The sequence below is a fragment of the Lycorma delicatula genome, chromosome 5 (genome assembly GCF_047948215.1).
Source record: "Lycorma delicatula isolate Av1 chromosome 5, ASM4794821v1, whole genome shotgun sequence".
NCBI classification, from domain to species: Eukaryota; Metazoa; Arthropoda; class Insecta; order Hemiptera; family Fulgoridae; genus Lycorma; species Lycorma delicatula.
Genome location: NC_134459.1, coordinates 124,999,423 through 125,024,014, shown reverse-complemented (window position 1 = coordinate 125,024,014; position 24,592 = coordinate 124,999,423). Strand labels below are relative to the sequence as shown.

At 30.1% G+C, this 24,592-nt stretch overlaps 1 protein-coding gene across 1 annotated transcript in view; it reads left to right on the top strand.

Moving 5' to 3' along the window:
* LOC142324525 (Kv channel-interacting protein 4-like) overlaps positions 1-24,592 on the top strand; it is a 720,250-nt gene that overhangs the window by 465,135 nt on the left and 230,523 nt on the right. The gene's annotated exons all lie outside the window — the stretch shown is intronic.

Genomic DNA, 24,592 nt, shown 5'->3' with positions numbered 1-24,592 from the left:
GTTACATAATCATCGAACTGGTGGAGAAAATTCGTAATAGTTAAAAATACTGCTTGTAAAAGTCGGATACGGTATCGGAAAATAGGCCTGTAGAATATGAAATTACTACTATTTGAATAAAATACTGTAACTTCGAACAATTATCCGTAGTAAGGCAAAGCTGTGTTCTACGTATATAGAACAATTGTCCTATCATTGATTTCTTATTCTTCTAGCCCCTAAATTTTTCAATCTTGTCATTCATTCAAATATAATGATGATCTTTGGGAAATCTAATGTAAAAAAAGTTTTATAAAATAAATAACTCATACATGTTAAACTGAAAAGAGCTTATTTCTTCTTTTTTATATAATATTCAAACTGTAAACTGTACTGTAGTAAAAACTTATTATATAACTTTTTTCTAAACAGCGATTACAGAAATTAATAAACTTCTTTGAAATGTTTTTGTATAATCCTAACGAATCAATACTTTATGCGTTGAAGAGAACAGTTTTGTGACGATTAGATAATGATATTAAAGATGTAACATTTTGTGATGATTTGGTACAGCTAGCGGTTGTGTTAGCGTGTTGTTATGATAACCGCTTTTTCTTTTTTTTTTCCTGTTTAACCTCCGGGAATTACCGTTCAGATATTACTTCAGAGGATGAATGAGGATGATATGTATGAGTGTAAATGAATTTTAGTCTTGTACAGTGTTAGTTCGACCATTCCTGAGATGTGTGGTTAATTGTAACCCAACCACCAAAGAACACCGGTATCCACAATTTATTATTCAAATCCGTATAAAAATAACTGACTTTACTAGAACTTGAACGCTGGAACTCTCGACTTCCAAATCAGCTGATTTGGGAAGACGCGTTCACCACTAGACCAACCCGATGGGTTGTTATGATTACCGCCCAATTCGATGCAGTATCACTTACTTAGGCTAGTCCACCTACCAACAAAATTTAGTTTATACCCATACTTGCAAGTCATTTTACAAGGATTACGGCCTGTTTTTATTTAGATAATTAATTCATCACGTAAGCCTAAAACTATGGGTGAAAGAAATTACGGTCCAATTTAATTTAAAGAAAGTATGAGCTCAATTTAATTCCAATTTTACCTGTGTGGTTTTTCTTGCTCGTTTCATGTGCAAAAAAAGGATTCTAAGTTTTTTTATTTTTCCTTCTTTTCTTACAGCGTTATCTGATGAACAGTTTTAGATGGAAGGCTTCCATTTTTTCCTCACTGCCACTGCATCCTTTATTCTTTAATATTAATTATTTTACCTTATCCGTAGTATAACAAAACGTAGAATTTATGTCTAATACGTGTTTTTAAATTGTTTATATTCGTATATATTCTTGTTTAATTTAAAATCATACGATCAGTGCATTAGAAATTTCAATTTAATTTCCTGTTTAATAGTTTATATACAGTGATATAGGCGATGATTTACTATTCTGTTGAGGCTTGAAACAGTCTATTGGTTTTGCGGTAGAACATTTGGTATTGCTGGATTTTAATCGATTAGATTATTCAAGGCAGAGCTGTTCTTACTACTAGCTTATATCATTATTATAAATTATTGTAATCACTGTGGTTCATGCTCTCACACACACACACACACACACACACACACACACACACACACACACATATATATATATATATATATATATATATATATATATATATATATATATATATATATATATATATATATATATATATATATATATATACACACACACACACACTCATTCATATAAACTTAAATATAGGTACAGTATATACATATATATGCCTGCTACAAGAGTGGATTAGATTGCATCAAATATGCTCAAGTTTAACGCGCAACAAATTGCTACGCTAAAACTTAACATGTGCATAGGCTATTACGTTCAGGTCATATAATTTTATAACAATAAAAGCTGTCCTTATACAATTCTGGAAGAAATTTATGCTTTGTTTATATAGTGTATTTAATTGATTATACTGGAAAGATTGCGATGTCTGGCGAGAACATAATCTTATTAAAAATGTTTATACGATTAATAGAAATTAATGAAGGGGAAAATTTAGTTTTAAATACGAGTATATTAGAGGCCGTACTTATTTTTTTTATAAAAATATATTATGTGCATTTTTTCAGTTTCGTTCACTGTACGTTAACTTAAAGCGCTTAATTTTTACGTTATACTAGATTATACTAGTTTACATTTATCTATTTCACTAAAAATAAACTTTTTTATAGAAAATTAATTTTATTAAATGTCGGTGATATTTTATATTTCCTCTTAATATTTCATAACTGTGTAGCTGATGGCAACTTTTTTGTACTTTTTTCTTTTTAAAACTTTTTGTTACTTAAGATAATTCTTAGTTTTAACAAGATATAGAATTACAATTCAATTAGGAAAATATCCTTGTTAACAGTATTTAATTAATAAATATCATTTCTGAAACAAGTTTGATTAAAACATTCTGAACTATGTATAAGGAATTTTTATTTTTTATTTTAATTTAAGTTTTATTTAAAATAATTTCTCTGTAATCGCATTACTATTATCATTATACATTTTGCTTTTAATTTCTAATTAGCTTTAAGGTTTTGTTTCGAAATGTTTTGTTAATGTTCTTTCTGAAGTTGTTTAAATAATAAATAAATACAAATACTAAATTCTTTTCTAAAACGAAAAATAATTATTTGTGAAATTTATTTTCATTCAGCAATGGTTTATTTTTCATAATTAAAATAAATTTTACCAATTATTACTTTTTTAACTGACAAAGACAGTTGAAAATATTATTAAACTTCAATGTTCCATCTTTCACGTATTTATTCTTTCAGATAGATTTCCTGAATTTTGAGCTTTTAGGAAAAAAAGTCAGAAGTCACGATTAATTTTTTATAAAAAGAAATTGCTTCTACATAATCACCAGAGACTTAAATGCAAATAGATAGTGTGTGTTTGTTTATTCGTTTTTTCGTTCGTTTGCTCCTTCCTTGCCTGCCTTTCCACGCCCGCTCGTTCGTTTGTTTATTTGAGTGAAGGCAGTTAAAGAAAAGTATTATACGAGCATAAACACACAGAAGCTTTCTCTTTAAAGTCTGTCAACTAAGAGGGCTGAAGTTATAAGAACATGAATTGTAGTAAATCCAAATTTATTTAATTAATAATCACAAATGACAATTTTTTTATGATCCGTGACCTCTTAAGTTACTATAATATCAACCAGAGTAACCCATCGGGTTGGTCTAGTAGTAAACTCGTCATCGCAAATCAGCTGATTTCGAAGTGGAGATTTCTAAGGTTCAAGTCCAAGAAAAGGCAGTTAATTTTGTACGGATTTGAATACTAGATCGTGGATACCGTTGTTCTTTGGTGGTTGGGTTTCAATTAACCACACAACTCAGGAATGGTCGACCTGAGACTGTGTACAAGACTACACTTCATTTACATTCATACTCATATTCATCCTCTGAAAAAATACCTTACGGTATTTCTGGAGGCTAAACAGAAAAAAGAGAGATATCAGCCAGAGTAATTAATTCGTTTTAGACAGATAGAGTGATACTGTAGATTACACTTCAGACACGGTTGAAGATTCAATTGCTGCATATCAAGGATGCCGCATGACCTTCCTTTAATTGTTCACATAATTGTTCATGTTTCAATGGGTTTTATAGGAGCGACGAAAAAGTGAAAAATATTTATTTACGCGAAGGAATAATAATTTAATATAATTTGAAGCTTAGAGAAACACAGGAGGAAAAGATAATTAACGGAGCTTCACATTAAAAAAAGAAGAAACCGATTTTAATTATGCAATTAAAAGTACAAATTAAACTTGTACTTTTTATTTTTTGATTAATCAAAATACAAAATGAGACTGTAAACCTTTATCCCAAAGCGCTTTCGTCTACTATGTATATACTGCCGAAACAAGACTCTACCCTTGTAGGCGCATAAAACCTCATCAACTACAATTTGTTGTGGGGTATTACAGAGTTCACGAGATTTCTGACGTGCAATTTCAAATATTTCGCGTATTCTCCAGAGACGGTCATAGTTACCAGTTTGCAGTTCTGATTCTATTGGATCATATGGTTAGTGGAGTGTAAATACTTCAAAATATGAAGAAAGACAGTTCTCGGTAATGTATTCCCAAACCAAGCGATATGGGAAACCTCGTCAGTTGACCAGTATTCTTGTAAAGTGTGTCTTACAGTATGACCCATTTCCAAGATGATTGCAAAGAAACGTTTCGTCTGATCAAGACTAACGTCACCTTGAATTCTGTCCTGAGGTAATGGTCCATCAGGTCTACGTCTTTGAAAATACAAATTAGTTTGTAATGTTACTTTTTCAAGGATAGCCCAAAAAAACAACATAAATACGGCAAACGGCGTCTGCCCATGAATACGGGATCAGGAATATATTCAGACACATTCTGTAAATTCCTACGACGCTTCTTAGGCCGACCTGTCTTACGAGGATCGGATTTAGTCAAAAAGTTGGTATTCTTTACAAATGCACCTGGTTCCGGACTCGTAAAAGGCAGACTGTTTAGTGTGTCATATTTATAACTATCAGTACAAACTAACCAGGGATTTCGAAGAACCGGCAGACGAACTTCCAACTCGTAACCTTCGTCATCTTGGGCCTGGTCAGTTGGATTTTCTTGTAACTCAAGTTCCTCATCTTGGAGAGGAAACTCAACAGCTGGTTGCATTTCAACATCCAACTGCACTGGAGAACGATAACGGATTTCATGAAATAAATTATCGTTTCCTTCAGCAGGTGATGTAGAACTGAACCGCTACATTTATTTCCTGCCCCGTGTCAGTATCATTACTCGAATGACCTGGATCGTCATCGTCGCTACTAAAATTCAGGAGATGCGATTCCGAAAAATCGACACTCCTAATTTCAGTATTTTTGATGTCGTTCAAGCCCTCAAGGTCGTCACTGTCATTTTCGTGATAATCTGAAAGTCCTTCGTCAAGCGCAACCCTAATCTGTTCGTCATTCATTGTGTCTCGATAAAAAAAGAATTACGGCAAATAAAAAAAATTTAAAAAACTCCCAGTATGTAAAAAAAATCGTGCTGAATAAAAAAAAACGAAGTAATTTTGAAAAAAAGTAATGAAATAATATATTACCACTTGCAAGGGAACGACGGTATGCGATAATAAAAACTAACTGCGGCTGTACACATGTAATAGGTGTATACACTCGTCCTCACACAATAAAGTAACATATGCTAGTATAAGTGAAAGTAGATTCAGAAAACTACGCGTTAGTTCACACGATACGGTTTCGGTTGTTTTCCCGTATAGGTGTTTTCACGGTCTATAGTAGTGGAGCATGTATTAAGCATGAGCACGTTCACACGATTCGGTGTGTAATAGTATCCATTTTACAATATAAATACCGAAATGTTGATTGATCTGTTACGAGAACGACCTGCAATGTGGGATAAGTTTTTAGAATCCTATAAAGACAAACATTTTAAAGAATCAGCTTGGGAAATATGTATGGCGTTGAATGAAGGGTTCCAGGCTATGGACAACGGTAAAGACAACAATATTGTAAGTTGAAGTTTTTTATTCTTTTTACTAAATTACAGCAATTTTTCATAAGCCTTTATAATATTAAAAACTTACTTTTTCGACATTAAATAATCATAGTTGCAGAAAACATAGCGTGAATACTACGAATAATATCGTTATCATGACATCTTCATAATAACGTCATCATTATTATTATGACTTGACAACTTCATGTTGCCAGGGAAGTGACCCAGATTCAGAAACAAAATAGTCAGCCAATATTGCCCTTACTGAATTAGCATCTTTGCTTCCCCGTCTAATTTGTGTATTTGTCAAATTACGCAGATTATTTTTCTCTTGTTCTGGATAGGAGGCGTTCAAATTTAAACCATCTTTTTCACGGACAAAGTTATGTAATACTGTGCAAGCTTTAACAATCCAAATAGCTGTCTCAACATCCACATCTAAAGACCTATGAAATATTCTCCATTTATTGGCTAAGATTCCAAAGACACATTCTATGTATCTTCTAGCTCTTGTTAGGCGGTAATTGAATATTCTTTTCTTCACGTCTAAATGTGTTCCACCATAAGGTTTCATTAAGTATTTGTGTAATGCAAAACCCTCATCTCCAACTAGCACATACGGAACATCGGTATTTGAGTGTTCGTTCAAAGGCCTTAGTGTCGGAGTATGCAAATTATTTTCGGTTAACAGTTGCCAAAAAGTAGTCGTTTTAAAGATTGAAGAATCGCAATATATACCATACGCTCCAACATTTGTATATATAAAACGATAATCTGAATCTACAACCGCTAACAATACAATTGAGAAATAGTTCTTGTAATTAAAATACATTGAGCCACTGAATGGAGGTTTTTTAATCCTGAATGTTTCCCGTCAACGGCACCAAGGCAATTTGGAAAATTTGCTTTCGTTTGAAATCTGTTTGATATTTCCTCCCATGAATCAGATGTGTCTGGTAATCGCACAAATTCGCTGTGCAGATTGTTCCATGTTACTTTCGTTACTTCCTTCACAATGTTGCTGATAGTTGAAACACCGACTCTATAGTAATAATGACGATCTTTAAATGAACAACCAGATGCCAAATATCTGCAACAAATAAAAAAATTGAATTGCTTTTAATACCAAATTACTGTAAACTAAAACACAGTAATGTAATATTGTTTTACAGCCAATCTATTTTTTTACAGGCAAACTAATTATCAAAAAGTGGACACAAACAAGAGATTCTTGGATGAAATCCGTGAAAAAACAGAACCAACAAATAACTACTGATTCTGCTTCAAAATTATCACGTTTTTATATATACCATGAACAAATGAATTTTTTTTTAAAAATTATTACGGATAAACAGCCACCCACGAAAGTACAGACAACAAAAACGAAGAAAGCAATGAGGTGCGCGAATATCCCGAAAACGAAGAAAACTGCGAAACTGACCACCAACCAACTACCAAACCGGTTTCCTCTGTTGTAACAAAGAAACGTAGGTCGATGCTGAACTATGAATTGGATTCTAAAATAATAAAATTCATGGAACATCAAATTAATCTTTCAACTAAAGGTACAAATAATACACAAAGTGACCGCCATTTATCATTTTTTACTAGCCTTTTGCCTCCCTTGTCGTCACTTACTGATGACCAGATTTTGGAATTTCAGTCAGGTGTTATAAGTTTCTTACAAAGAATCAAAAGAAGCACATTGGCACAATCGAATATTTCTCAACCGCAAACTTCTTCACAACCTCAAACTTACAAGCCCAACAAAATATGAACTATTGCGGTTGGCAAAATGTAGGTTATTTTACTGAGCCGTGTAACCAATCTCTACCTCAGTCAAATGCTGCAGTAACTGATAGTCGTAATTCGCCGTCAGTGTCATCACCAATGTCTAGCACGACTCAAGACACTAATTATTCGGATATTGATTTATCCGATCACTTATTGATCGGATATTGAAAATTCTTCGTTGTAATTTTTTTCATGCAGTTATCCGATTATTTTATTTACTAATTATTCTAAACGATTATATTTTTATTATTTAAATTAATTTGGGGTATTGTTATCACTGTTTACATGTAAGTTATCAAATTTAAGAAATAAAATTTGTATTGATGAAGAGAATAATTAAAAAATCTTACCTTAAACATATCGACAATCTTTCTTCTGCAGATATGCTCCTTCTCATAGTCGTATCCTGCCTCGTTAGATCCTTCCCTACTCTACTTAATAGGTAATCAAATAAAGCCTGCGACAGTCGGAAATGTTTGAAAAATTCCAACTCATCATTTCTGAGTCAACACATTATTGTTTGGAAGGCACCAAAACTACACCTTTCCTTCAAAATAGGATGTATCCAATATTTTTTAATTCGGTTTCTTAACTTTTGTTGACGGCGGCGATAGCAATACAAAAGAAAAAACATGTTTATATTTTTTACATCCATCTTCTACAATATCACAATTACGACTGGATAAAGAACGCGTGAAGGAAAACAGAATTCAATCGGTTGAATAAACGATCAGGCAAAAAACCTAATCCAAACCGTATCGTGTGAACACAGCATTGGATTCGGCAAAATAAACGATCAGGCAAAACACCGAACCTAAACCGTATCGTGTGAAGAAATTCTGGGATTTCGTTCGTTGTATTCATTTGTAATGATATTTTTTACGCCAATAATATAAACCTGTGAATTAAACAGACTTATTTGAATATCGCACAGAAAAAATTCTATCATACGTATGGATGTTTTTTTTTTTATTTTTAACGTTTGATTACTTTACATGTAGAGGCTATTTTACTTCACAAGAAATTGATTTCCGAATATTTTCATTAATTATTTCTTCTTTTATAAATATTATTTTAAGCTTAACTTTCATTTTCGATTAGTCAACTGTGAAAACTCTACGCATGTTAAAAAAAATATATACTGGTGTTAAAAATATTCTTCTCTAAATGAATTACAAAAATATTATTTCTAGTATGAGTTTGTCATTTTCGCTTGGTAAGCTCTTTTGTTTTATACACTGTATTTAACTTCAATTTATTTTTTCTTTTATAACGTAACAGAAAATCATATCACGGAGTGATGATTTATTAAAGTTTTTTTTTTCAATTTTGCTTCGATATTAGTTTGTTTTTAATTCTGCAGCAAAATTTCCAGTTCACTGAATTTCTTTGATGATTAACCATAATGATTTTATATTTTCTCCTTGTAGAATTATTAATAAATTATTATAGTTCCAAAGAGATGATAAATGTAACAGCTTTTATTAAAATATGTTGAAACTAAACTGATTACTGTCATAATATCTAATATAAAATTAATTAATCATTTATTTAATTCATTAAATAATTAATCTTCACGTTATTATGTTAAATTCATTATTTAGTAATTTAATATTACATTAGAGATACGCTACAAAATTCAAAAGCATTGATATTATTCAAGAGTTGGTTTTCCATTTTCCAAGCTGTTGTAAATGTTCCATTTGTTCCTTATAGCTCGTAAAATGTTACACTAAAACTGTATCCTTTCAATAATCCCTTTATTAAGTTAAAATTTATTTATTTTGTCGAATTGAATTTTTTAGGCTACCTTATTATGAGAAAAAAATCTGATGTGTGTAACACATTACTTCCTTGTACACCTATTAAATTACATGTGTATTTTTTTTAAATGCAAAGTACATTAAATTTTATTTTATTAAAAACTTTTGATATTGTTTCACCTTTTTTTTTTTTTGTTATTGATGTCTAAAATCCAAATGTTTTTGGATTTTGGGCTTTTTTTTGGACACTTTTGGTTCAGTCGATTATAATCAAAAAGGGAGGTGGACAACTAGATGTTACAACAACACTCCTAAATCCAAAATTTCAACATTCTACGGCTAATTGTTTTTTATTTATGTGAGATACATTCGTACGAACAGACATCACGCTGAAACTAGTCAAAATGGATTCAGGGATGGTCAAAATACTTCGTACAAGGAGTAAAAATGAGCTAATTCCTACCATTACGATATCTGGAGGTTATTAGTACGACATCTTGAAGCTCCGCAGTTTTAATTTCAATATTAACATTTGTTGTGAATTGTACAGGATGAGTAACATAAAACCGTACCCATAACGTAACCGATGCAGAATTGGTAGTTTATGTTGGAATGAAATTTTTATGAATGATACAGTTAAATTAAATAAAAGAGACGTAAAACATAATTTAAATGTTGTATTTATTTACTTTATTGTAACAAAAGATGTTCAAAATGACCACTCTGGGCATCGATGCTTGTTTGCGCTCGATTGATCATATTGAGTGTCGTCTGGCGCAAAACGTTGTTGTCAATTGCGTTGATTTCTCATTGAATGTTCACTTTCAGTCTATCAGTAATTGTTGAGATTAGATGCATAAACTATATCCTTTATGTAGCCCCAAAGGAAAAAATCGTAAGTAGACAACTCTATCTGTCCACCAACAATTTTTTCCAGAAGCCAATTGCAATAATCAAGTCGTTTCGTTTTTCGGTTTCCTTCAGTTGTTGCGCAGTTGTAATGCTGTTTGGTTGCAATTTTAATTCATGAAGAATTTTACGAAAAGATGTGTATTTAACACCAGATTGTTGGGATAACTTGCGTTGTGATTTTTTTGGACCGGCAATAATTCTCCTTTCAATATCGGCAGTGGTCTGTGGAGTTCTAACGGAAAGTTGCCTATTTCATTTTGCATTTGAAATCGAACCAGTTGTACGCCATTTTTTAATTAAATCGTGTATTCTACTCTTGAGATACAGGCATTCGGAAACTTTTCTACGAATACTCAACGCGATTCTTCAAACGATCCAGAACGAATATAGGCTTCAACTATAGCTATTCTCTCCGGGATTGAATAAGGCATTTTACCAAACACTACTTTTTTCTTTTTCCTGTTTAGCCTCCGGTAATTACCTTTTAGATAATACTTCAGAGGACGAATGAGGATGATATGTAAATAAATTGTAGTCTTTTACAGTTTCACTTCGACCATTCCTGAGATGTGTGGTTAATTGAAACCCAACCAACAAAGAACACCGGTATCCACGATCTAGTATTCAGATCCGTGTAAAAATAACTGACTTTACTATGACTTGAACGCTGGAACACTCGACTTCCAGATGATTTGGGTATCCAAACACAACTGCACTCACAATACTGATCTGTAAAAAAACGTATACCGCAGTGACATGTAACCGCCTGACAAACGGCAGCAACAATCAGTAGTAACATATACATTCCCTAGTCGCGCTAGTTGTGTGATAGTCTTTCATAAATAGTGTTGGGTAGCAGTCTCATTATGGATTCGGTTTTACGTTGCTCACTCTGTACAAGGAGATAGGTTTATAGCTTCATTTAATATTACTGTTAGTGGAAGGATAAATATGCAGCAGGGATATTGTTATACGCTTCTTATTGAAGACATTTAGTAGAGAATATCTGGAAATCTAACGTGTATATGAATCTTTTAAGTTAAATGTTAATTATTAAAGTAAAGTACCTACATCTCAATAATTTTTTTTTTTTTTTTTTTTTTTTATTGTATCTTTCCTCCCGACAAGAATTTGAATTTTTAACGAATTAGTAGATATAAATTTGGTGTTTCCTTACACCAAGAATTATTAGAATTACCCGAATGAAGTCATGGTGTGTTTTTAAAAAAAGTGTAGCTGTTTTTTAATTATCGTTAATAAAAATGTTTATTTATTTTGATTTTAAGTTAGTTATATAATTTAGTTTCATATAATGGTAAATTTAAAATAAATTAAAGAAAATGAGAAAAATGTTTTACCATAAATGGAATAAAACCATTATTATGGAAATAAAATGGATTTAATTTCTATAAGTATAACCTAAGAGATTTTGTAGGTCTATTGATATTTTACGAACCGTTAAATTAAAATTGATATTTTAAATTACACCGTGATGATTATAAATTAAGATGATTATTCAAAAACATGGAAAAATAGACGGGCCATAATGATAATCCCGTAAAACTTTCTATAATTTATAAGTCATGTTCAGTAAGAATTTCTTTTAAAGAAAATATTTAATTTAGTTTTTAAGCTGATTTATATTACGCATTCACAAAAATATTTTAGGTGTTACCAGTGGTGCCAGCTAGCCCTTTGTTTAATATGTACTGTGCGCGTTCATTTATTTTAGAAACCTACCTTTTGATGTCGGTTAACCGCAGAGTACGAAGCCCTAGGGTAACTAAAAAATAAAGTAGAATTATGGAAAATACTGGATGCAGTTTTGAAAATTGTCCTTACACGTGATATTTTACGTTATAAAACAAAAGAGTAATTAAAAGTAAAGCTATAGATTCAATAAAAATTGCTGTATATTTTATAAAATTTTGTTAAAAACTTTATTGTTTTATCTCGCGCAAAAATTCATTAGGTTAATTTAAATAAAGAAAAAAGAATTGTTAATGAAAATCTTTCTTCCTGCTTTAATATTCGTCTCAATTAGGTTTATAAAGAGGATTTTCTTTGTTAAAAACAGTTATTATTTTACATAGTTAAATTCATATTTACTCTTGCTTCACTCAATGAACCGTTTTAAGCTAAATGAATACTTTCCTGTTCTTAGATTTTTTTATTCTTTTTTAATGGCTGTACTTTTAGGTAAATTTAACTGGTAGCGGTACAGTTAATTTCAAAAGTATAAATATGCCACGGACATACTTCTGGTAAATTTTAGTTATATTTAGCCGAAGTAATAATGTTAAATACATTTAAAAATTATGATTTTTCCATCAGTGTTATTCTTTAGTGATTATTCTCATTAATAATTATATTTTTAAAAAAGTTTCGATTTTATTGAATGAAATATTTTAGCTTAAAACTGAGATGTCTCGTACTCTCCTGTTGTCATTACACACACACACACACACACACACACACATATATATATATATATATATATATATATATATATATATATATATATATACATAATGTATGGAATAGGGTCTGCAGTAGAAGTTAGGATTAATTGTTCTGTCATCAGCATAATCAGAGACAAAGAGATTACAGTTGAACGTACGTCTATCATAATCTATTCAGTACAGTGTCATTGAGAATTGGAGATTATTGAACATTTACTGTGCTGAAAGTGACGTATGAAAAATTAGACAGCTGAAATCTAATGATTTATAATGTGAATGATGTTATCTTATAGATGAGAGAGTAGGAAAAACGTCAAATGACATTCCGTGATGTTTTTTTTTGAGTGGAATTAACAAGTCTTCTAATAGGAACCAAACATTTTTATTTTTAATAAAATTGTTCTGTGTAGTGTGTAATTACATGTTCACACGCTGAAATTATTTATAAATTAATAATATTTGTCAAAGCTTTAGTAAATAATATTAGAAACGTAATTGCTTGTAAAAAATATATTTGATTAGTTTTAATATAAAATGTATCTTCTATTCTTCCTTTCCCTCCAAAAAACGGATGGATGTAAAAAGATTTATTTTATATAAAAAATGGAGTTTTAATTTGTATGCAAGAGATAATACAACCTTTTTATAAATGTGTAGAAAGTTTAAGTAATTCACATTAGCATTGTGCTTTTTGTAGCGTATGCTGCTACAATTAAACGGATAAAAGCTATTGAAAAAGACATATACAAAATACCAAATTAAAATTTATACTTTCCCTTATTGTTTTATTAAGTTTACTTCAAAAAAGAGAAAATACCTCTATTTTCTTAAAAATAATGTGACTTTTTTGCTTCCAAAAACAATAACTTCAGTAAACTATTCTACAACTTTTTCCCAAATTTACAAAAGCTTTTTCCTTTATTTTACATCCTTCCATCCATTTTATCGGCTATAGGTGTAGGCATTTCAGAAAAACTTTAGTTCCTTCATTACCAGAAATGTTATAGACACTTTTTAATTTTTTTTTCAATGTAATGAACCGTTTTGAAGCAATTAGAAATTTTAACCATTTATAAATTTGGACTGATCATTGAAAAACAGAAAATAATATAAATCTTTAAAAAAAGAAATATAAAATCATAGAAAATAAATATGCTATTAAATATTTAGTTATAGCATGTGTAAATTATGCATTTCGAATAACTTCTTAGAATTTTACGTTCTGTACGCAAAAAATTAAGTTTTAAATCCAAAATTAATTTTTGTTTATTAATTTACAGTATAAACGTTTGCGTGGAAAAATGATTTGAAAATTTGTAACATATGAAATAAGTCAAAACTAACTGGGATTCTAACCCAGAAACTTGTAGATGGAAGACTGTATTACTTATTGGTCTACCACGGAGGCTGGCAAATCGTTAATGTACAGGAACTATGAAAGATCCATGGTAACCGCCGCGGCGTCTAAAATAACAAGTGTTACTGATAGTAAAAGTTCATTTTCAATAAAATTGAAAAAAAGTGTTCAAACAGAATGCAATTTTTTCTGCAGTGCTTTCATATTAGTTTCTGTATTCTGATTTTAACCGAAATAGTGTGGTTAAGTTCACTAAGAATTTACGTAATTTGAAATTTTTTCGCCTAAATCACAAAATAAAATATATATTTCAAAGGTTAACCTTGCTATGAATTTAAGGAATTTGAAATTTTCAATTATAAAATTTCTTTTTAAAGGTTTCAAAATTAAGTATTTAAAATTTTCATTTTCATTTTTAAATTAAAAAAAAATTTCAATTTTAAATAGGATTGACTATATAAATAGGATTGACTAAATAGGAACGACTATATATATATATATATATATATATATATATATATATATATATATATATTGTGTGTGCGCGCGCGCGGGTGTGTGTGTGTGTAAATACATAGTTAATAATTTCATCAATAACAGCGTCGTGTTGGACAGATCGTTCGTAGCTGTTACGAATTCTAGCTAATGAACCTGTTTCCTGAAGGTTGCGAAAAGTCGCGCTAATTGTTTTGGGATATTGAACCCTCCGATTCGGAAAAACGAATTTCATATTCAACTGCAGCATTATCATTACCCACACCCAAATTGAATACTATATCAGCCTGTTCCTCTGTTGTAAATGAGTAAGGCATTACTTCAATGGTAAACTGATCATGTTTAAACTAAAATTCACTGATAATCTTCGCCGACAGCACAGTTCCTAACACTCGTTATACTTAATGAAACGTACAGAATGATGTTAACACTAATACAGTATTGCGCACATCTGTACAGTATTGCGATCATCTGTTGTTATTTTATTGCCAATTTTGAAATAATAATTTTCCAAATAATTTATTGTATTTCTGTCATTAATAAGAAAATTATTATCTAAGTAATTTTTATTTTGAAATTGTGTAATTTTGTTTTTACAAATTTTTCATATCACCTAAAAATAATCTGGTTTTTGTTTAGATTAAATAAGTACTTTTCTGGCGGATATAGTTATGTACTGTTTCTTAATAAAATTCGAATTTTACGAGCTAATTTTACCGGGGTAGCTGAAATCCGAGCGAAATCTTCCACTAGCCTTAACTCGCAAACGAAGCATTTTAGGACATATTTATATGAACTTTTTCCATTAATTTCACGAGTAGAACTGGTTATGAAAGTGTCGGGAGAACTTCGTGATATACCTGTATATGTATATATATATCAATTTAACATATTATATCCTTTAAATTTTGAAGTGTATATTTTATTCTTATTACCTTATTCTTATAGATTTGAGTGTATTGGTAGATTAATTGAACACAATTGAAAGTTTGATAAAACATTAACAAATTTGCATTACAGAATTTAAAAAAATGTAACCATTCCCTTTTACCCTTTCTCCCTTTTCCATTTCCTCTTTTACCCACTTTCTTGTTACCATTTTCATTTTTACCATGTTCAATTTCCCCCTTTTCATTTCCTTCCCCTTGTTTCCATTTCCCCCTCCATATTACCCCATTTCCTCTTTTATTTCAATTTCCTTTTCCCGTTTTCCCCTTCTTTCCTTTCTCCTTTTTCGATTTTTCTCTTTTTCCTTGCGCGTAAATCGGTCCAGTAGTTTTTTAGTCTATAGCGGACACACATCGGAAACATTGATATAGAATCGTAAAATATTTAGTATAGCGTGTGTTGCTTTTACGTCCAACAGATAGAGCCGTTTAAAAAAAAAAACAACCGGTCACAGGTGTGACATCTTAGTTAAATAAAAACACGCGCGTATTCGAATGCAACGTTCTGTCAAAATTTCAAAGCAATCGGTGAAAAACTTTCGGAGATTTAAGATTTTGAACAAACGAACATTTACATTTTTATTTAAATAGATTATCTAAATATTGATAAATTTGTTTCAGAATAATAATAAAAGGTACACTTCTCTTATTCATTACTTTAATATCTAAAACGTATTTATCTGACGATTTATCAAAGTCAACAATTTTTGCTTTGATCGTATTACTTTATTATTATTATTATTATTAATTCATTCGAAAAAAAGTTGTGAAAAGTATGAAAAATAGTGAAAAACATGTAATGTAATGGTTTCAGAAAGTGGTTTTGATAAATTTCTTACATTAACAGATATGTTCGTGAGGAAAATACGTTATGATAGAAGAATTTCTTAATATAAGAATATTACATCTTCTTTAACAGATTCTATTTATTACACCGTCTTCCAGTTGAGTTATTTTATTCATTTCAGAATAACGTTTGACTTGGTTGTTTTTATTAAATTTATATTCTAAATAATTCTTTTTGTTTATGCATTGAAAAACATTTAATCTTTGAATAAATATATCTTACAATCTTTGACTGAAAATATTGAATTTTAATGTGTTAAGAAGCATTGTTCTTTTTTTTATTAAATTTTTAAGAAATGGTTGTACACTTTTTATAAAATTAAATTTTTTTTATTGTTAATGTAAAGTACTTTATTTTTATGTTTTCCGTACCCCATTCAATTTAAATAAAAAGTATTGATAAAACAAATTATTGTACTTAAAAGTGAATAGACAAAAATTAAATTAATACAGGTGAAACGAAATGGTTACTTCACTCATACTAACAAACAAAATCTTAGTGGAAGTTGTATGTTCTGGATAACTGGAAACTACTTTTTTTGAGAAATAAATTACTATACCCCAGTAATTTTGAAGAAGTTCCGTTTATGATGTATAATTATCCGAAAAGATACCGCTCGTGCTCAAAAATAAAAAATTTCGTAATTACGATGATTTTAACTTTGGGTCGTAATTGAAAATTTACATATGTATCTACAGAGAAGGTTTTTCTTTGTGCATAGTTTTGACACTTTTTAATAGATTTTTTCCATTTATTATAGTTTATCATAATTACAACCCAAATTGCTGATATCTGACAAAAAGCTACTGGACATGTATTTTTGATTTCTGAACGTTTTAATGTTCACTGAATCCAGAAATGTAGAAATAATTTTGTTAAATCTTCTACGTACAAGTGAAAAAATCATGAATACTCTTTCTACATTGTTTTCAGTTTATTCTTGGGGTAGTCACATAAAATTATGACTGAATTTTTCAGATAAGTTGCTGTTTGGATAAAGTTAAAGCGACTAGTATTGCGTAAGATTAAAAATTACGAAAGACTTTTGATGGAAATGGTGATAAAAATTAATATTTATCTTTTCTCTGTATCGCGAAGAATCCTTTGATCTTTATGTGCATTGTTTTCTTCATCAAATATAAATTTTATGATTCCAACAGCTTTTTTCTTACATTCATATATTTTATTACAAAACAGCTTTTTTTTGTAGATACTTATTGTCTAAAGCGGATATTTTCGCTACTGTTCCTTACAGAATTTTACATTCTAGTTAATCTTTTTATTTGGACTGGAGTTTCCGTTAAACAGGATTGGTTTAAGCCGATCGAATAAAATTTTCCAACCACAATAAAATAATGAAAGAAATTATAAAATTTAATATTACTGTATACTCAGTTTAATTATTAGAAAGTAGTTTTATTTTTTACAGGCAGTTACAGTCTTCTTAAATCAGCTGATTTCAAAGTCGATAGTTCTAAGGTTCAATTCCTAGTAAAGGCAAGATTACTACTTTTATACGGATTTGAATACTAGAGATCTAGGATACCGGTGTTCTTTGGTGGTTGGGTTTCAATTAACCACACATCTCAGGAATGGTCGACCTGACCATCAAGACTACAACACTCGTACATATCATCTTCTGAAGTAATACCGTACGTGGTTCCGGAGGCTAACTAGAAAAAGAAAAAAGTTACCGATAATACTTTGAATTTTTTAATTGTACATCACTGATTTACATTTCCGTAAAAATTCCGTTGTTGTACTTGGGGTTAGATGTATATATAAAAAAATAATAAACAAGTTATAAATTTAGTTTAAATAGTTCAATAAAAAAAAAGAAGTTAATAGTACAAATATTATAAATTTTATTTTATAATAGAAATATCAAGATATCTTCCAGTTAATCGGACAATTTGCGATGCCGTAAAATTCGGATTATTGAGTTCTACTGAACTTTAATATGATACTTGCACAGTATGCTTAACTGGTAAATATTTTTTTAATATTCTTTGAAATACATTTTCTATTTGAGCGATTTTATGAATATTTGTAAATTTATTCGAAACTCATTAAAGATAGATAAGTGTCGACCTAAAATAAACTGTAAAAAGTTGGTTGAATTTTTTTTAACGATCTCGTCATTCTGTTTCTTGATATTACCATTCGTTTTTAATGTGTTTTATTTTGCAAAATATTAAAAATAAAAATCTGTTTAATTCTAAGATCTGCATAAAAAAATTCTACACCGGAATCATGTATATTGTTAGTATAATCAAATTTTTGTTTTCGTATGTATATTATACAAACAATAGATAAAATAGGATAGATAAATTCAGGGAATAGTCTTTAAGTACATTTATTTTATAGTAATTGTACAATTTTTTTGTTGGTATTTGGACTTTATTCTCTATTCAATCGATTGTTTTCTACATAAAATTTGAATGAATTTAACACTGTTTCCAATATTCCGATGATTAAGTTTTACTAAACGTATTTTATTTTACGTACTTATAAAACTACTGTACTTATTCTACGTTTATTTTTTCCAATAATAAAAGTATAATCAAAAAAATGAAAATCTCAGAAAAAGACTAAATTAAATATTTACGTGAAATAAATTACTCATATTTTAGAAAAAGAAGGAATAAATTTGCCGATCTCCGTAACTGAGTCGGTAGTGTCTCGGCTTTTCATCCGGTGGTCCGGGGTTCGAATCCCGGTTAGGCGTGGCATTTTTCATACGCTGCAAATTTCTTTTTCTTCACGACAAGCTACTCCTCATTCAGCTTATGTGACAAAGGAGTTACTGTAAAAATTCAAGTGGTAAGTGTGGTCTCATCCGCCTTACAGCCCTGACCTAGGACCCTGCGACTACCATCTGTTTGGTCCTCTCGAGCGAGACCTGGGAGGGGAGCGTTTCGCTAATGATGAACTTAAGAAAGCGGTCCTTAAATGGTTGTAGGAAATTGGAGGAAATTTTTTTATGAGAATGGAATTGAAAACCTTATGTCAGGGTATGAAATGTGTGTAGAAAAACTCGGTGATTATGTCGAAAAATAAATAAAAATATGTAGTTTTTTGTTCAATAAAAAAAATCTTCGCAAATCAGCTGATTTCAAAGTCGATAGTTCTAAGGTTCAAATCCTAGTAAAGGCAGTTTACTTTTATACGGATTTGAATACTAGTGGTCGTGGATACCGGTGTTCTTTGGTGGTTGGGTTTCAATTAACCACATATCCCAGGAATAGTCGGAGGATTATGTTGAAAAATAGATAAAAATTGTAGTTTTTTGATCAATAAAAAATAAACCAATTGTTTCATAAATATGTATTTGTTTCATAGAGGGGGTATAACTTACTTTCTGATCGTCCCTCGTATTACTCTATATAAAAATTTCCCGGATTCAAATTCCGGTCAGGCAAGCCATCTTTTCATATGCTACCAATTTTTACCAGGCCAATGACCGTAGTTTAGTTGTTAATGCATGCTATTTCATAACAAAAGAAGAAAAAAAATTATTGATTGAGGTAGTAATGATACAACATTATCTATATCTTCTTTAATTATTAAACTTTTATAAGAAATTAATTTTTTGTCTGTAAGTTACATTAAAGGTTTTGTCTTCAGCTTGATAAGAAATGTTGACTAGAAATTAAAATAACTTATCAATAGAATTTGTACGGTTATTATTACTTTACCTTTATTGAATATGATTACATTATACGATTATTATTAATTAATTTTGTGAGTAAATTTCCTTGTTTTGTTTAGACTGATATAAATCGTTGTCCCTAGTTAAAATTAGTTATTTAAAAAAAAAAACTTCAAAAATTTAATGATATTAAATTTTATCTTTCCACGCGATTCTCTGAGTACGTAATAAAAGTTATTGAAGTTTGTAATTTGAGGACAGTAAAAACTATAGAAAAATAAAGAAATCTTGTTGTGGTGCTTAGACGTATATGGCTTCTTAAGCAAGAATATTACTTACATATTCATAGTATGTGCATATGCCTCGATGTGTCTACTAGGTAGTTAATTTATTGTAACTAGTTCTCTTTATTAGTTTGAACTACATTTTGTGGTGTAAAAGGTGACGTTAATTGAAAATGAATTCAAACGAACCAGATTTCATAGTTTCAAGATATAAAGGTAAATACAGCTTTAATTAATAAAAAGGTTGTTACAGTAATTCATTAAGCAATTAATAAATTATTATTAAATTAATAATAATTATTAATAATAATTATTAAATTATTATTATTTAATTAATAAGTATTATAATTAATAGATTTATTTTAAAATTCATTAATTATTTTATTATTGGAATTATAATTTAGAATTGTCTTCATTTAATCTAGCTATGATACGTACATCTTTTGCTGGTATGAAAATCACACTCTAGCTCATTATAAGTAGTGAATAAATTGAGGTCTGTCTAAAAAAATTCCATAACGATCATAAAAATTATGATTTTTAGTTCAATTTTTTAAAGTATTGTGGACGTGTATGTTTTAGGCTTTAGATAAACGATCGGTAAAAAATTTCCTAACCGATCTGTTCAGACAATTTTTCAAATCTCCCGTTTCTAATCGCTTCATCCAATTTTCAAGTACTAAAATTTAAAACTTACAGTTTCAACTACAATATAAATAAAAACTTTAATGTAGATGTACTTTTCAATGTCTTTTTTCTGACTAATGTGTTTGTTTCAATACCAATTGTTCTTTCCTACTTGTTTGTTTAATTTTTTTTCGTAGAGGTGGGGAATCCATTTTACAGAGGCCATATGGCAGTGTCGGAGTCGCTATCCGGTTTTGTAAGATGCTGTTAAATGCGTATGTGTACCTGCGCACTACCGACTAAACCTACACCCCTGGCTACCCGCCCTTCCTCGAATTGCTTAAAGAAGCATTATTTCAGGAAAGGGGGTGATGCACCCACACATACATTCATACACCATAATGCAATACATCACCGTCCAAACAATACATAGCAATAACATTACGCCAAGAAAAAGCATCCAACGACAGACAATATAAATCATGATCAAACAAAATCAAATCAAAACAGAACATATATACAACAAATCTAACAAAGAAATCTCAGACTAGTTCACGAACGTGTTTGTTTAATTGCCCTAATCATTTTTTCTGTCTTATAACAAAATATATAAATTCAAAATAACATTGAGGAACAAAATTAATTGTTTTTTTTTTTTTTGGCACAATGAACAAAATATGTGATTTTAATAAAAATTTTCATTCTGAATTCAATTAAATAAATTTTTTCTCGATCAACCACAGTTTTTTGTGATAGGAAGGTAAACTTTGAAAGAAATAAGAATTTACATAGATGCAGGTCACTATTCAGCTTATCTAAGATGTGGTAGTTGTTTTCATTTAGAATCTGGAACACCCCTCTTTAACATCCAACAAGATTTGCGAGCATTCTTACGCTCTGCTGTCGCTGGAACTGTTTATCATGATTGCGATTTTTTCATGATTTGTGAAAGCGTTCTCTTTGCTCGTTACTCACAACGCCGAAACTGTACGGCAAGAAATCCAGATGCGAATCCAAGAGATATGCGAATCCAAGAGATACGTTTTTAGACGTATTACCTTACATATGGCTTTATAACTCTAATAATTCATCCATATTGTCGTGAAAATTTGTGGATTTATGATTTCCTAAAAGGTTTTTCATAACACTTTCAAATGATTTCCATGCTGACTTTTCGATTTGGATTAACAGTTCTTCCAGTTGTCTTCTGTTATTAAAGCTTTTATTTGGAGACCCAGAAATATTCCTTCCTAGATTTTAGCGTCACAAACACGATGAAATTTCTCTATCAAATAATGAAATCCAGCATCATTTTTATTCATCTCCTTAGCAAAGCTTTTGAAAAACCCTAATTTTATATGGAGTGGCGGTAGAAGAATCGTTTCCAAGTTAATTACATCGACGATAAAGAATATTTTTCTGTCTAGGCTAATTGCTTCACACTTTGGCCATTCGTTCCTGATATAAGGATTTTTCTTGTTTCATTTTCTCAAAAAGGAACAAAATTTAGTGTAGTCGAGATGCAATCCCATTAATATCTTTTAAATAGCAGGTTATAGTCCACAGGTAATTGTACTAGATTTATTCTAATTTTACCAGAATTAATAAACAGTTATGTAGAGTTATATCCATGATGAAGTGCATCCATGACAGCACAAGTATTCTTATTGTACACTAAACTATTTTCTTCAGAATATAAATCTTGAAATCCTTCCTTAAGATTACGAAAGAAACGCACCTTAGTCTCAGTGTATAGAAGATTTTAGCTTTTCATCCTAGATCCCAAAAGCTCGGCTTGTTTCTTCGAAAAGTTTAAATCCCGGACAAGGTTGTTTAATTTACCTTGAGTTGTCAGCAAAGGTTCACGAGTAGAGATTCTGTTTCAGATATAGGATCATTTTACTCCTCATTTCGAACGTCAGTGGCTACCTCATATTCCGATTCATGTTCTAAGGTTAGATGTGTCTTAGAGTATGCGGTACAGGTAAATCCTCACCATAAGGCCTTATAACAAACGATAAATTCGAGTACTGCACTGCTTGTTTGGATTTATTACTTGTTAATTTTATTTTTATAATAAAGATATAACAGTCGGCCAAATAGCCATGTGGTTTCACGCCAAAATCCAGTGTAGCAGAGCTCATGTGCCATTTACCCATAGCCCAGTCAGTCAGGCCAAACAAGAGATGAGATGGCTTCAGTTCTTATCTTGATCCCCAACTTTGCAGCCAAAATATGGTTCATAAAAAATTTTGAAAAGTGGTGGCAAATTTAGTCGTTCTTTAAACGTCAAATTCCCGCATCCGTAACGGGAGTTATCCGGATTATTTACGCACTCCCTTGGCATATTTATTTTACGCAGCACACTTTACACAGTAATTGTAAATCACAAGACATAATGAAACCTCAGTACGTCATACACAGCGAGCGTTTAAACCATTCGATTTCAGAGTGGGCGATAACGCCCTCTTGTGAGTGACTGAGGCCGTCAGGGGGGCGGTGGAAGGCCCACAGAAAATTGAGGGCGTTCAGGCGGTCTAGAAAGGCGATGGTAGATTAAAAAAAGGCAAAAAGGAAAAGTTTTTTCATGATAAAATATCATGAAAAAATAATTTTTGAAAAGTAAAATGTAAGTTTCAGTTCAGAAATAGGGTATGTCTCTTTAAAAATAATAACTGCAATTGTTGTTTTTAAAAGCGCATCTTAAAAATCTTAAAAACAGCAATTGCAATCATTATTCTTAACAGATGGTAAGTAAATTTTGTGGGGGACGCTAGAAAAAGTTTTTGATTCTCAATGTGGGCGAAAAAGTTTGAGAATCAATGGTAACTACACTGATGTGTAAATTAATGCTCTGTTCTAACATGTCAGAACCTTACATTAAATAAATAATCACGTATATTCAGTTATTGCCTTCATAATGTTATGTTTTCCCCACCATCTGTTAGAAATCATTTAAAACATTATTTTATATACATAAGTTATTCCTTTAAAAAATATGTAGAATTCTGCAAATGCAAACTTATACACAAAAAGTGTGGGTTATAGAAAAATTCTGATTGCCCTTTTGAATTCAGCATAAAACGTTACATTAGGAACACAATAAGACTTTTACATGTGCAAAAATTGTGTTTATTAGTGTAACTAAAATGTTGCACTCAACTGAAAAGAACAGATTTAAACATTTATTTACGCGAAAATATTAAAATTAAATAATTTTCTATAAATACTAAGAAAAAAAAATTGTATTAAAGGAAATATTTTACATCTTTACGATGTTTTTCCACGTATTTTTCTGAAAATGTTTTGAGATCGACTGGACATAAAACTTTCAAGATGAACTGATAATTTATCAGTTTATTTATTGATTAATGATTTGAATGAAATAATAATTATTTGATTATTGATTTATTTATTTATAAACCGTAATAAATTCCTTTTTTATGGTTTTATGTATTTATTTATTTATTTTTTGTTATTGGTACAAGATTCTTTGCAATAAAAATTGCATTAGTTTATGAAATAATTGATAAGTAATTAATTTAGAAGTAAATTATTGACATATCAAATGAACACAGATTTTCTTCGTACTTCTATAAATTATGCATGCACAACTATATTTTGGTATGATTTTCATATGATATCTTAATTAAAATCGGATCGAAGTTTATAGACTATTGATAAATATAATGAAGTTTCATGTTTCTGTTAGCGTGTGATTATAACATTATATATATATATATTTTTTTTTTTTCTAACGATTGTCTTCTTTCCCTCTTTGTTTTATTCTTATCTTTCTCTTTCCTGGTCACAATTTTTCTCACTTTGTTTTGTTCATTTCTAATACATTATACAGTTTTGTCATTTAGTCAATA